This window comes from Phyllostomus discolor, chromosome 5, assembly GCF_004126475.2.
Source record: "Phyllostomus discolor isolate MPI-MPIP mPhyDis1 chromosome 5, mPhyDis1.pri.v3, whole genome shotgun sequence".
NCBI classification, from domain to species: Eukaryota; Metazoa; Chordata; class Mammalia; order Chiroptera; family Phyllostomidae; genus Phyllostomus; species Phyllostomus discolor.
In genome coordinates, this window is record NC_040907.2 from 43,381,451 (window position 1) to 43,395,716 (window position 14,266).

The 14,266-nt window shown below is 39.6% G+C and overlaps 1 pseudogene; it reads left to right on the forward strand.

Moving 5' to 3' along the window:
- The first annotated feature begins 879 nt into the window (after nucleotides 1-879).
- On the forward strand, nucleotides 880-5,890 carry LOC114496951 (annotated as a pseudogene).
- Nucleotides 5,891-14,266: the final 8,376 nt, after the last annotated feature.

Here is a 14,266-nt window from a genome sequence, read left to right on the forward strand (position 1 = left end):
ATTGCCAATCATTTCACATTAAATTTCTCTACTTTGAGTATCAGTTTTGATATCTTTTTTTGATGAAGTATATGTTTAAGTAGGTTTATGAGGAATGGTATATGAATAGCATAGCTCCAGAAAGTTTATTAATTAGAATGTTAAATTTCTGTTGAATGTTATTAAAAATTCATAAAATAATAGTGGCTTAAATAAAACAGATGTTTATTTCTTTTTGCTGTAAATCATAACAGGCATATAATACAGTCTAATAAGATAAGCTAATATATTGTAAGAATTGCCCATAGTTATGCCTTGCACATATTAGGTCATTTAATCTTCGCAAAGCCATGAGATGGTATTTAGTCTTCCCTATTCTAGAGACAAAATACTGCAGCTCAAAGAGCAGATGTTTCTGGCTCAATGCTAGTAAGTGGCACACCTCAACGTTTAAGTCAGTGTTACCTCCTTCTCCTGTCATTTTCATTTTAGCTCTCTTCCTCTGAGGAATTATAAGGCATAATTGAGGTAAGGCTAAAATGCTACAGAGATAGAGCTGAGCAATCAGTGAATTCTTTCTGGGAAGAATCTTCCAGGGAAGTATCAGACAGCAGGAGATATTTGAGAACAATAATTAATACAAGTTTTCCAGGTGAGCAAGAAAGGTGAAAGCATTCTAGGCTGAGAATATAACATGAACAAAAGTTTTGTGCCTTAAAGGAATTAATCAAAACTTTCTCTTTTTTATTTCCAGATACAGAATAAGTACTTAAAAAGGCTTATTAGCTTAATTTTTTAGTCATCTTTTGTGCTCATTGTTGCAGACATGCTACTTGCTTCTCTAAAATTGTCCTACCTTTGCTTCTTAGTAACCAAATCCTAGTTTTAGTGGAGCTAGCAATGTATGCAGGTAAAAGATTATGTTTCCCAGCCTCCCTTGCAGCTTGAGAATAGAAAAATAAATTATTATTTTTTCATGTATGACCTCTTTATTCTTTTTTTTATTTTAATCATTGTTCAAGTATAGTTTTCTGTCCTTTACTCCCATTCCAGCCCACCCACCTATCCCTGCCTACCTCCCTCCCATTTCTACCCCCCTAGCTTTTGTCCATGTGTCCTTTATATTTGCTCCTGTAAACCCTTCCCATTCTCCCCTGAAATTCCCTCCCCTCTCCCGTCTGGTTAGTGTCAGCCCATCCTCCATTTCAGTGTCTTTGACTATATTTTCTTGTTTCTTTGTTTTGTTGTTTAGGTTCCTGTTAAAGGTGAGATCATATGGTATTTGTCTTTCACTTCCTGGCTTATTTCACTTAGCATAATGCTTTCCAGCTCCATCCAAGCTGTTGCAAAGGGTAGGATCTCCTTCTTTCTTTCTGCTACATAGAATTCTATTGTGTAAATGTAGCAGAGTTTTTTGATCCATTCATTTGCTGATGGGCACCTAGGTTGCTTCCAGCACTTAGCTATTATAAATTGTGCTGCTATGAACATTGGGGTGCATAGCTTCTTTTGGATTGGTGTTTCAGGGTAGAAAAATTAATTATTGAGAGGACTTTTGTGAAAACTCCACAAGAAATTGAAAGACAGCTGATTTTTCCTTTAACCTTATGTTTTGATTCCTGCTTTGAATGGAGTATTCATGGTCGTGGACCCAGTGGCTATCTGAAACAAACCATGGGTTAACCTTGAGAATGGAAACCACATGAACCTGGTAATAAAGTGAAAGTCAGAAAGAGCCTGGATACATGTTGACAGTGCAAAGTCACCATACTAATTCTAAACACCTATTTTAAGATACATGTTATGTGAAAAATAAATTTCTAGCATTTATGCCACCATTATTTCTATTCTGTGCTAGTATCAGCCAAATACAATTCTCATTGCTATGTCCCCAATTCAGCATCCATTCCAGGAATGTAGGTGACTAGGACATTTACACATGCTTATGCCTAGAAGTTACTATTTGGAAAATGCACAGAAATACTGAGAGAATTTTCCAGCTGGACCCCATTCCCAAGCTGGATCTCAAAGGCAGTTTTATACCAACCATATAACCTGGAAGAATTCCAGAGGCCTTTTAAAAAGACAAAGTGGCTGCTGTTGCTGCTGATACTGCTATAGTTTAGTGAAAACTGAAAGGCCGGAATGATGACCTTTCAAGAAGAACAAATGTTGTTAAATAATGGATTTTGTCCCACCTCCTGCTACAGTCAAGAGCAAGAGGATGAAAAGGGAATCCTATTCTTCTATTAATAACTCCTCAGTCAGTTTCATGCTGACAAAGCAGAAATCAACTGTAAAATTAGCAATTTTGCCTGCAAATTAGCCCCTTGAAAAGCCATAAAAAGAGGAAAGGAATTAAGAAAAATTCTATTAATGAAGTCAAGGATGGAAAATCCAAGAGTGATAGAGTATAAATACCCAGACAACTGATACTTATTTTAAGGAAGATATTACCCAGGTTTGAAATAGCAGCTTATAGCTATATATGAAGAAAGTGTTAATTTATAGCCCTTGGATCAGTGGCCTTTCTTAATGGCTCCTTGGAGCAAATCTATCAGAACTCGAGGAGTACAAGGTTTAGGTTGATGTTAATAAAAACTAACCCGTCTACCCCATCTGAGATATTACTCTTCTAGTTTAGAATGGCGATGCACTAAGTGGAAAGAAGTTAACTTCAGAGGCAGAAAAAGTTAGCTTTGAACCTGGCTCTGCTCCTGTACTAGCCTTGGGAAAGACTTTTCATCATTCTGGGCCTCTTATTATGTCTTCTGTCAAAACAGAGGGTGATTGTGTTTCACTTTGTTAGCATTAAATTAAGTACCGTGCAAAGAATTTGGTCCTTAATAAGTTGTTAGCAAATGTTGTTCTTTCTTCTTTCCCTTCAAGAACAGAAGACCAGGAAGTACAATCCTCACAAAACCAGGCAAAGTAGTCATAATTACCTTTGTGGCATTTCCCCCATAAGAAAATCAGTCCCTACAGAGGAGCTGAATATGTTTTCATAATTTATAACTGGTGTCAAGCAACAGGCTCCTATTTGCAATTTTATGAAAATGTTAAATCAGTGTCCAATAGTGGGGGGTAGTCAGAAAGATGAAATTGAGATCCCTTTAATGCTAAAAGGCAGGGAGCTCCATTTCCAAGAAATTTGAACTTGGTACAATTTGCTTCATTTGTAGCTTTGGTAGTTTCCACTATCACAGTCATTTAATACTTCTTAAGTTCCAAGGGGATGTGAGGAGTTAGTGCTCTTTCGGAGGTCCTAGGTGAGTCTCAGTCATTCCTGTTTTCTTAGTTCAAGGGGGTGTTTCATCTCTGAAACACACATTTTCAGGTCTAGAGCTGAAAAATGGCAAGATACAAACAAAGCAAATCAATCCACAATGCACATGGAAGACAGACACTATTTGAAGGCAGATAAATCATTGAGAAAGACCTGAAGAGCATGTTAAAAATCTTTTTCTAGTTGGTGGCTATAGCTTACAAGACTGGGCAAATTTATAAAATTCCAACTATATTAGAAACACAAGTTGTCACTTCTGAATGTTGCATTGTAATCCCGGAATCTTTTCCCTTCTTCCTCTTTAGATCTTAAGATCATAGGATCTGGTTTAGGTGAGACACTTAGAAACAATTTAAATTCTTCCACTACCTCAACACTGAGTGGTTTTTCTACTTGTGCTTAGCACCTCCAGCGACAGAGAAAAACATGCTCCCCAGAGCAGTTTAGTTCACATGTGCGTCAAGAAGCTCTGATGTGCTGTGCTGAGGATGTGTATTAATTTCCTAGGGCTTCCATGACACAGTACAATAGACTCCCCCTCTTTTTAAAATTTAATTCTATTTAAAAAAGTCATTGAATTTATTGGGGTGACATTGATTAATACAATTATATAAATTTAAGCATACAGTTCCACAGTACCTCATTTGTATATTGTATTGTGTTGTTCACCATCCAAAGTGAAGTCTCTGTCCATCACCATTTATCCCCCCTTTACTTTCTTCTACCTTCCCCACTCCCCTTTCCCTGTTATAATCACCATACTGTTGTCGGGTCTATGAGTTTTTTTTCTTAGTCTCCCCACCTTGTTATCAGTTTTGCTTTCCATAGTTTCAGTCCCTGTCCCCCTCCCTCCCCCCATGAGCCAACAGCAGTCTGAAATATTAAATGGAAAATTCCAGAAACATATAATTTATAGGTTTTAAATTGCACACTGTTCTGAGAAGTGTGATAAAATCTTGTGCTGTCAGTTCTGTCCTGCCCAGGATGTTAATCATTCCTTTGTCCAGCATACCACCTATATATGTTCCCGTCCATTGGTCATGTAGTAGCCATCTTGGTTATCAGGCCAGCTGCCACAGTATTGCAGTGTTTGTATTCAAAGAACACTGATTTTACTTAAGAATGTCCCTGAACTGCAAGAGTAGTGATGCCAGTAACTCAGATATGCCAAAGAAAAGCCATGGGTGCTTCCTTTGAGTGAAAACATATTTTGAGACAGAGAAAGGCCATATTTATGTAACTTTTATTATAGGATACAGTATTGTTATAGTTGTTCTATTTTATTAGTAGTTGTTGTTCATCTCTTTCTGTGCTTCATTTATCAATTAAACTTTATCATAGGTGCGTGTGTATAGAAAAATATATATAGAGAGAATTTGGTACTATCCATGGGTCAGGCATGCACTGAGGATCTTGGAATGTATCCCTGTGGATAAAGGGAAACTACTGTACCACAAACTAGTGGACATAAAACAACAGAAGTTAATTATGTTGCAGGTCTGAACACTGCAAGTTTGAAATCAAGGTATCAGCAGGGCCCTGCTCCCTCTGAAACCTGCAGGGAAGAATTCCGCCTTGCTCCGAGCTCCTTGCTTCTGCACTGATATGAGCCCCTCCGAGCATTCCTTGTGTATATAATGTTTCATACATATGTTTGTGTTGACTTTGCCCCAGTGTAATTTTCCACTCTAAGTAAAGTAAGTATGTTAAAAAAAAAAAGGAAGAAGAAAAGAAAGAAAGAATAAAGGTAAACTGAGTTGCATCTGAGGACCCCAGTGTCAGGGCCAGATTCAGGACCCTGACCTCAGGCAACCTAAGCTGGTTGCCTTTCAAGACTGGGAAGCCCAAGAAATAGATCATTGCCTGAACAGTGAAGAGAGATTTTGAAAGGGAGTAATGAGAAACTCCAGCAGCTGGAAGTGCAGACCAAGAGGCTTCAGAAGGACACAAAGGAGAGCTTGGATGATGACCTAACCATGCCCAAATCTGCTGTGAAATATCCTTAGACATCTCCTTCAATCTCCTTTGTGAGCAAAACCAGGACTTTCTGAACATGGTGACAGTGCTGGCCATGTCCATCAAGCAGATGGATGCCTTCAATCAGGAAAAGGTGAATCAGATCCAAAGGACCTTGGATCTGAATCCTTTAAAAAGTTTGGCAGAGTTTTCCCAAGCCTCAGCATGGCAGTGAAGCAGTGGGAGCAGGCCTTACAGGATAGTGGGCTATTGAAGGCCAATGTAGAAAAGTACAAGGAAAAGGAAAAGTCAGGGCCAGTGCTGGCCGAACTTCACCAGGCCCAAGACAAGCCTCAGCCTGTGTCGGAAGACTTGGAAGCCAGATCAAGCAGTTCCTGGATGAAATGCTGTGGTTCTCCAATAGCCAACTCGACTACCCCCAGCACAACTTTGAGTTCCTGATCCTAGCACAGATGGCACACTACACTGAAATGCTTAAGATCTTCAGAAACTTGACCCATCAACTTGACCAATTAGCCATACAGATAAGCAGCAGGAGTGGGAGAATGAGGTCAAACTGAGTGGGTTCAGAGCCCTCTCTATGGTGGCTGTTGACTGAATGTCTATTACCCTGGGAAGACTCCTGGGATATCAGTGAATCTCTCTAGTCTTTTCAAGTGTAAGCTCAGGCATCAACCCAGCAAAAAGCCCTCCCTTTGGGAAGAGGACAGACAGCTGCAGGGTTGGGGCAGAGGCAGCTCCTGCTCTGTCTCACCAGCTCTTTAGAATAAGCCTGGAACCAGGAGCCCCAAGCAGGTTACTATCTCCCCACCCAATAGCAAGAGCTTGCAGACACCATTAAGCGGTGTAGAAAAACCCAAAGGGCTTTCTTATTTCCAAAAATCCATCTAAAATGCATCCTGGCCTAAGGCCAGAGCTTCCAGCCTTTGAAGGGCATGGGCTTTGTCAGCTCATTTGAGGTCTTAACCTAGCTTGCATGGTTGGGATCACATCAATCTCCATAAGACATTGTGGGGAGTCCACCCATTCTCATTTCCTTTTTCCACTTCAAAGACTCTCTTTCTCTCTCTCTCTCTCCCTCCCTCTTTCTTTTTTTTCTTGGGAGAGGCCTGGGATACTGCCCTGGGGAACCTGAGAGAGCCTGGTTTTCCAGCCTTGACAGACCCAGCCTCTGAGCACAACAAAGGCTAGTTTAGCCCACTTCTATCCCTAGGTCAGGTGCAGGGAAGAGCCCCAAGTATTCTAGGTTTACTAGGTCACTAAGAATTAACTTATACTCATATAAACATCCTAGCACAGAAAATGTCACAGGTTGATTCACAGGCCTCAAAGCAAAAACGGTGGATTTGTGCTGGCAGGAAAGAGAGAGCAATGCCCTTAGGCAGTTCTTCAAGGGAAGAATAGGCAGGTAAGAATTCTAGATACAGGTCAGTGGCCAGGAGGAGGAAGTACAGTAGATGGCTCTTTGAATTGGGGCCCCAGGGTACCTTGCTAGAAGCCCGCATTGCTGCCCCGAGGCCTTTGGCCTCCTGTGTTGCACTGAGTAAAGACGATGAAAGAGGAATTCTAGCCTGAAACCCAAATTACACCTTTGTAGTGACTGGTCCCAAAAGGTCAGGACTGAATTGACAGCTTGCTTCATTTTTTTCCCCTATCCCCAACTTAGGATCCACAGTGGAAAGCCAGCTGTGCTCTCCCTCACCAATTATACTGGATGCCCTTCTAGTCAGCCCACCTCCAGCTTCCCCAGGCCAACAACCTTCCATTAGGACTGACCTTCCCTTTTTGCCATTGTAAAGCTTTCTCACTTCTCAGGCGGCCTTTCATTTGAGTCTCTGCCAAATGCCAAGTGCTAGTGGTAGCTGACTCTCTTGCTCTCAGTAAGCAATGCTTGTGCTCATTGGGTGATCTTTGCTTAGGTTTGCAGAGCTTAGTAGATCAAGGAGCAAATAAAGTGCTAAAAAATACCCTCCCCTCAAAAAACAAAACAATACAAAACACCCCACCTAGACAGGTTTTTGTGATACTATGCTTATTGATGAAATAGTTCCATTTATAAAGTTTTATATATCAAAGAGCTTTGAATTTGGCCAGGTTGCCCATTAATTTATCTCTGAAAAAGTAAGGGAAGTAAGTGGCATTTAATTTTAGCTACTGTATTTTACAGCATTAAAAAGCTTATGCATTAGGTAGTTTTCAAAATGTTACACTATGTGCAATAGCATTTAGTAGCTAGAGTCCATCATTTCATCCGGATTCGCACAGGGAGGTCTCCTCTGAGAGCTGAATGCTAAATAGCTGGTGTTTAATGACAATAGAACTCCTAACCTGAGTTTTCTAACACCAATATGGACTTTTTACTGTGAGAGCTGGTCTCCTCAGTGGTATTTTGTCCTGCCAGTGAAGACATGCCAGCAATTACCTCGTGTATAACTTGGCATTAGAGCACCAGGTCTGTCCGATGGTGGTGGCAGACACTATGGTTATATCCAGGTAAATAAAAGGCTATTTTTAAAAATGCCAATTTGAGATACAGATCAAGAATTCAACATATTCAGAACTGAGTTTTGAGCAATCTGGTATCCTGAATGCTCCCAAGATTCTGTTGGTTGCCAGCCACCCTTGGCATTTCTTGACCTCACTCCAGTCTCTGCCTCCATCATCACATGGCCATCCATCTTCTGTCTTTGTGTGTCTCTCTTATTGTAATGGTCATTTTTAATTAAGATCCTGCCCTATTGCAGTATGACCTTTTTTTAACTAGTTACATCTGCAACGAGTATTTACAAATAAGTTCACATTCTGAGGTACTTGAGCTTATGACTTCAATATGTCATATTTGGGACATAATTTAGTTTATAACAAGATATAAAGGTGATTAATAATTGGTCCCTGTTATGGATAGCTCCTCGTCCTGTAGATTACAGAGATGCAGGCTTAGAAGTTAGACACCTTGGCTTTGATGCTCAGCCAAATCCACGTAGACCTTAGCCAAGTTACTTAACCATGTGACCTTAACCATGTGACCTTAGCCCAGTTACTTAAGCCACAGTTTCATCTTCTAAAAAAATGGGACAAAAATTTGAGAAATTTAAATAAATCAAAGGCTAAAGAGTGTGTATCAAGGTGATTAACAAAGGGTAGGCACAGAATAAATGCAATTTTTTTCTTTCCAATATCATGACTTTATTGTCTGATCCGTGTATTCACTTGTACATGCACATTCATTCTTTCAGCAAGGTTTATTGAGCACCTAATATATGCTAAGCACTAAGATATCATGCATATAATACAGAAAAAGACAGGTATGATCCCTTCTTTCACAGAGATTACCTTTCAACTCTTACCTGGATTTTAATTGAAAAATTTATTCAGCAAAATACCAAAACAAATTCAAGATAAGAAAAATAGTCACTAGCCCGCAACTTGAGTATTGAAGGGTGATAAAGGGAAAAAGAACTAGCATGTATTGTTTACCACGTAACAGACACTGTCCAAGTTGAATTATATATCATTTCAGTGAACCTGAAATCAACCTGGTGAAGTAGTTGTTCAATTAAGTAAACTTGGGTTCAGGGAAGCGAAGAAACCAACGTACAAACACCCAGCTAGTAATTACTAAGAGTCTTTCCCCTTGACATATGCAGGAGTTTGTGCAGCTGGTCAGGCATTTTGTTGTGAAATTGAAGATGAAATTGAAGCAGGGATAAATGAGGAAGAACAGTGACTCAGTCCTCCTTCCCCCAAACTCTTGACTCTATGCATTATAGGGCAATTTATCTCCAAGCAAACTCTCAGGCCATTTTTCTACTCAGTCTGTCTTCTTCTCTTTCCATATTACATACGAGAGCAATTCAAGCAAAGCTTAAGTTGTGCCAAAATCTGTTCATTTTATGCTCAATTGGTTTGGAGAGATCCACTAGCCCTCTTTACCCATGGTCTCTTGAAATCAGATTGGCAAAGGATGCAATCACTGGTCACATATCAGGACCCATTTCAAGATTTTGATTTTCTGAATTCTGTGTTCTAAGAAACCATACACCTATGCAATAGCTGAAAATTCCTCCAGCTTTACAGTCTTCCCCACAGATTGCCAGTATCTTCCCAAGGCCCCATATCACTGACTAAGGACTCATAAACACTAGCGCGAGGTAACAAGCTCTCCATATGGTTTGTCTTTTCAGAGAAATCCTAGCAGTTTGGAAGACCACAATAGCCATGTAGTTGATGCCTACCCCTATGTTCTTTTTCTTCATTTTATTGCCTGTGTGGTTCATATATTCTCTTGGATACCAGCAGGAATCATAAAAGCTTTTCAAAATAATATATTCCTTCTGTTCTTTGGGGTAACTTACTTCAAAACTGTTATAGGTATTTTATCCTAAATTTGCTGAGGTTTAATATGTAGGTTTTGCTTGATTCATTTGTCCACATGTGGTTGTGAGTAAAGTTTATTCAATATTAAAAAGAATGACTTCTTACCGGCATTTCTTCCAAAGAGGATCTGCTTTCAGAAACTAAACAGCAGGAACCCTCTAGAGTAATGGTTTTTAACCAAGGGCAATTTTGCCACTACCCTCCCCCACAACCTAGGGAACATTTGTCAATGTTTGTAGATATTTTTGGTTGTCATAACTGGCATGTGTGTGGGTACTGTTGGCATCTATTGGGTAGAGGCAAAGGATGCTGCCGAATATCCTATAATCACTCTTCCATAAGAAAGAACTATGTGGTACCAGTATCAGTACTAGGACTGAGAAGACCTGACCTAGAGGAATATTTTTCTCCTGCAATTTTTAGGCATCTCCTTGAAAACTTTGTGACCTGTGTTCCAGGCTCAAGTCAAGTACTTATTAATTATTTTAATATGGTCAAAGAGCTTAATGCTTTTGGACATTAGCTTGCTTGTATGTAAAGTGAAGAAAGTGACTTTTGGGAAAGAAATTGGAACAAATTGAGTCACTAATTTTATTTTATGGTCAAAGGAAAAATGTTTAATATTTATGGATGTTCATTGAAAAGTTATTTGTCATGGTTAATATTATAAAACAGTTCTGTTTAAATAATAGTTCATTTATTTCATAGAACATTATGAGGATTGTACAAAAAGCAGTTCTCATAACACAGAAAATGCCTTTACTATAATGTTAAGAAAAGGAGTAATGGGATTCATATTTGTATGTGAAGTAGAACAGAGGAAAATGTGTCACTTCATTTTCTGAGCTGCTTCTATCCACCTTTCTCACTGCCGTACTCATCGCAGTGTCTAAGATGCACTTGTTTATGTGGGTGTGTCTTTATGACCAGACTGTGCATCTTTTGTGTGGATGATGGTGAGGTCTTAGTCACCTGTTTCCCTGGTGTCTTGTGCATAACTAATTGTACAGCGTCTTGAGAGAAAGGTAGGTGCTTCATACTTTGGTTTGCTCATCTGAAAAGAAACAGGCAAATTTTTGTCTCAGAGTTGTTGAGAGCAATAAATGAGGCAATGTTTATAAAGATCATAACATCCTATGTCTAATACACAGTGACTGTTCACTAAAATTAGTTACTGTGATTACTTGCATCCCAGTTCTGCCAATAACAAGACATGTGACCTTGGCAAAGTAAATTTGGGTCTTGTTTGTTCTTTTTTATTTTCTTCCCCTCCTCCCAGCCCCCATATATGATGATCTGTACTAGACTATCTCAAATCTTTTTCATGGATTCTAGATTTTTATATCCTTTCATTCTGAGTATTGAAGGCTTTAGGAGCTTTGTTGGAAGTCTATTCCTGTACAGACTTGATAGAGCTGAAAATGACTCCATTGACTGTGGTCTGAGGAGGCTTTGAGGCTGGGGGAAGTCATCAGGAGGGACAACGGTGGCAGGTGGGTGGGACACTGTGGTACAGGGGAAAGAGCACTGGGTTAGGCTTCAGAGAACTGGGAGCTAACTGGGGTATTGTGTGGCTGCATATATCATTTCTCCATGGCAGCATCTAACTTTCTCACCAGTAATATCAGAACAAAACATACAGAAAATGCAAGAACTCTCTCTCCCAGCTATCATATGATTTTTGGCCTATTCATGTCTTGCCAGGCATGCTGTTCTGAATTATTCTTCTGTGTGGTGGTTATTCCCAAATGCACCATGTGGCTGCCCTTCTCTCTCACTCTTTCTCCCTAGGTTTTGAAGACAACGTTTGCTGTCTTTTCATTTAGATGCTAGCTTATTAACCACTGTTTTCTGCTGCATGGAAATCCTAGAAGAATACAAGGTGTTTGTGTCAATGTCTTAGGGTCCTTTCTTTCTGTATCAGAATGACCATAATGAGGCTCATGGGACTAACTTAAAGAAAAACCATCTGGTGCTGAGAAACCAAAGGCAGTGGGAAAATCCTTCACAGGAACCAGAGAGGTTGGAAGAATAACAGATCAGAAGCCTTCTGGAAACAGATTAATAATAATGAATAAATAATTAAATCTTAGACTTAGCTAATCTTGATCCAGAAGGAACAACAGATAAATGAAGGTGATTTTAGACTCAGTGTTTGAATCAAATTTGTAACAACTGTTAATCTATAGAACAATGAAACCAACTACCTCTCAAGGTAGGAAGCTTCAAGCTGAAGAAAGGAAAGCTTTAATACTGAGGAAGATACCTTCTTCTGATGAGAGAAGAGATTTAATAATCTCTAAATTTGGGGGGGGGGCTCTAAAACAGTGGTTCTGCCCATGAATGTAGCCATGCTCAGAGAGCACGGATCCCGTGGAGCAGCTTTTATAGCAGGTGCCAGGCACTGTACTAGAAGCCTTACCATTTTCACAATGACCCTAAAAAGAGGCCCTTAACAATTCCATTTGACAGATAAGGAAATTGTGGCTCAGACAGGAAAATGAAGTGTTTTTTCCAAGCTCCTAAGAGTTACAGTAAGGTTTGATTTTATATCTGGGGAGGAATCTTTAAGAAGCCAAAAATCAGTGGTTCTTATTGTTTTGGCTGCACTGGTTTGACCTCCTAGACTCCTCCTAGGGGTTCCAATTGAAGTACAAAGTGTTAGCTGCTTTGCACATAGAGGAGGAACAAATGACTGCATTCTTTGACAAAGAGGAGGAAGGAGGATATCTGTGGGGAGATGTCTGGGAGCTCCTGCCACCTGCAGCCAGTCATTTCACCCTCTTGGAGTTGGACTGCAGGCCCCATGCCAGCTTGCAGCAGAGAAACTGACTAGCTGAGAACTCAGAGGCCGTCAGACTCGAGCGCCTGCCCTCAGGTTACATTGTGAAAGGGGGGCTTTAGGAGCAGAGAGCAATGGCCAGTCCCAGCAATCAGCAGGAAGAAAGGAAAAGGAAGGGAGGACTAAAACGTATGATGTGTACCATATTTTGCTCAGTACTTTTAAAATATTTCCTCTTTTAATCCCTTTCCACTGTCCTAAGTAGGTATTAGTTCTTCATTTTTCTAAATGAAGATGTTAAGACCACAACAGTTTAAGTTGTCTTACATTATTCAGTAGGCCTTATATATGAAGCCAATTTTGTCTGACTCCAAATTCCACATTTTCCAACAAATTACAGTTTTCCAAATTCTATGCACTGGTGTTCCCTTTCATGTTTCACCATGGCTACACAGCAATTACACTTCTATTTAACATTTTTCCAAAATGCGACCACCCTCCTTAAATTTTTACTTATATGAATTCATTTTACAAAGAAGATGTATAATGCTATCATAAATGAAGAGCAATTTCACTTGCCATAAATGATGGTATAACAAAAATAAATGAAAAGTGTTACTAAATTCCTGCAATAGAGTTTATGTCTGGAAAACTCTGTGCCTAAGGTTTCCTTTCTTTGTGATTAGAGAGGTTGCTAAAGATGTAGAGTACCGAACTGATGTTGTCCTCCTTGGTATAATCAAATGAATTGAAATGTAATTGAAATTCATATTCTGCGTTTCAAGGCTACTTTCGCTAGCCTGCCTTGAGGACTGTCAATATTCCATGCCCACACTTTGGGAAGCTCATTATGACAGTGGTGATAATATTAGCTTCTGTTCTGATATCAAGCAAGTGCTCACTTTGAATACCATTTCCTTGAGTGAAACCACACAGTTTGCTAGATAGGAAGTGAAGAGAAGGAGGCAGAAAATAAATGGGTTTGGATTGTTGTAGTAACCTCCTAAATTGTTTCCCTACCACAAGTCTTCAATTCAATGCATTATAATTAAAGATCATGACAATTTTCTAGTAAGTAACATGAAATGTTTTCTTTTGAAAATATAAGCAATTCTCAATTCCTTAGCTTCGAATTTAGGCTTTGCAGAATTCTCTTACACCCCACAGCCAACATTGTATCTAAGCCAGAGTGAGCCCAAATGAACCACTTGTCATTTGTCTTATGTGTCCTCAAAATGTTCTGCCTCCATATTATTACTATTCTCTTCCTATCTCTAGAGAGCCTCTCCCTGTTCCTACAACATATCTACATGTGTAATGGCTTTGGACAGAAAAATACAGGCCTGCAAAGATAACAGTAAAAGTAGTGTACTTTGAAAATGGCTGAAAGAGGTCTGTTGCATTTGGCAGTATCAAAGTTCTGAGAGATTCTTGCTGGAACTGTGTTAGCTGTATGTTGGAGATGTTAGTGGATTGAGTCACAGAGGGGAGTTGAGTAACTGGAGAGAGCAAGAGCACATGATTGATTGAGATGAAAGATGAAAAATGAAGTGTTAGTTGGAGGAACACAGGAGAACTTAGAGTATTTTTGGCTCCTTTTTGGGGGAGGTAAAAGTTTAGAGAGGAACAGGCTAAGATCTAAATCTAAAGAGCATGAGGGAACAGAATCAAAAGGAAATGGGAAGGGTGTGGCCTTGTACACGAGGAAGGACACTTGGAGAAGCTCATAGTGAAGTGATGACTTTCTATAAGTGGAGTGGAATTAGCAGAGTGAATTTGTGACACACACTTACTAGTAAGTAGCTGGAGAGCCAGGATCTCTCTGGATTTTTGCCATTCAATATATAATATTAGAAGAGTCAGCC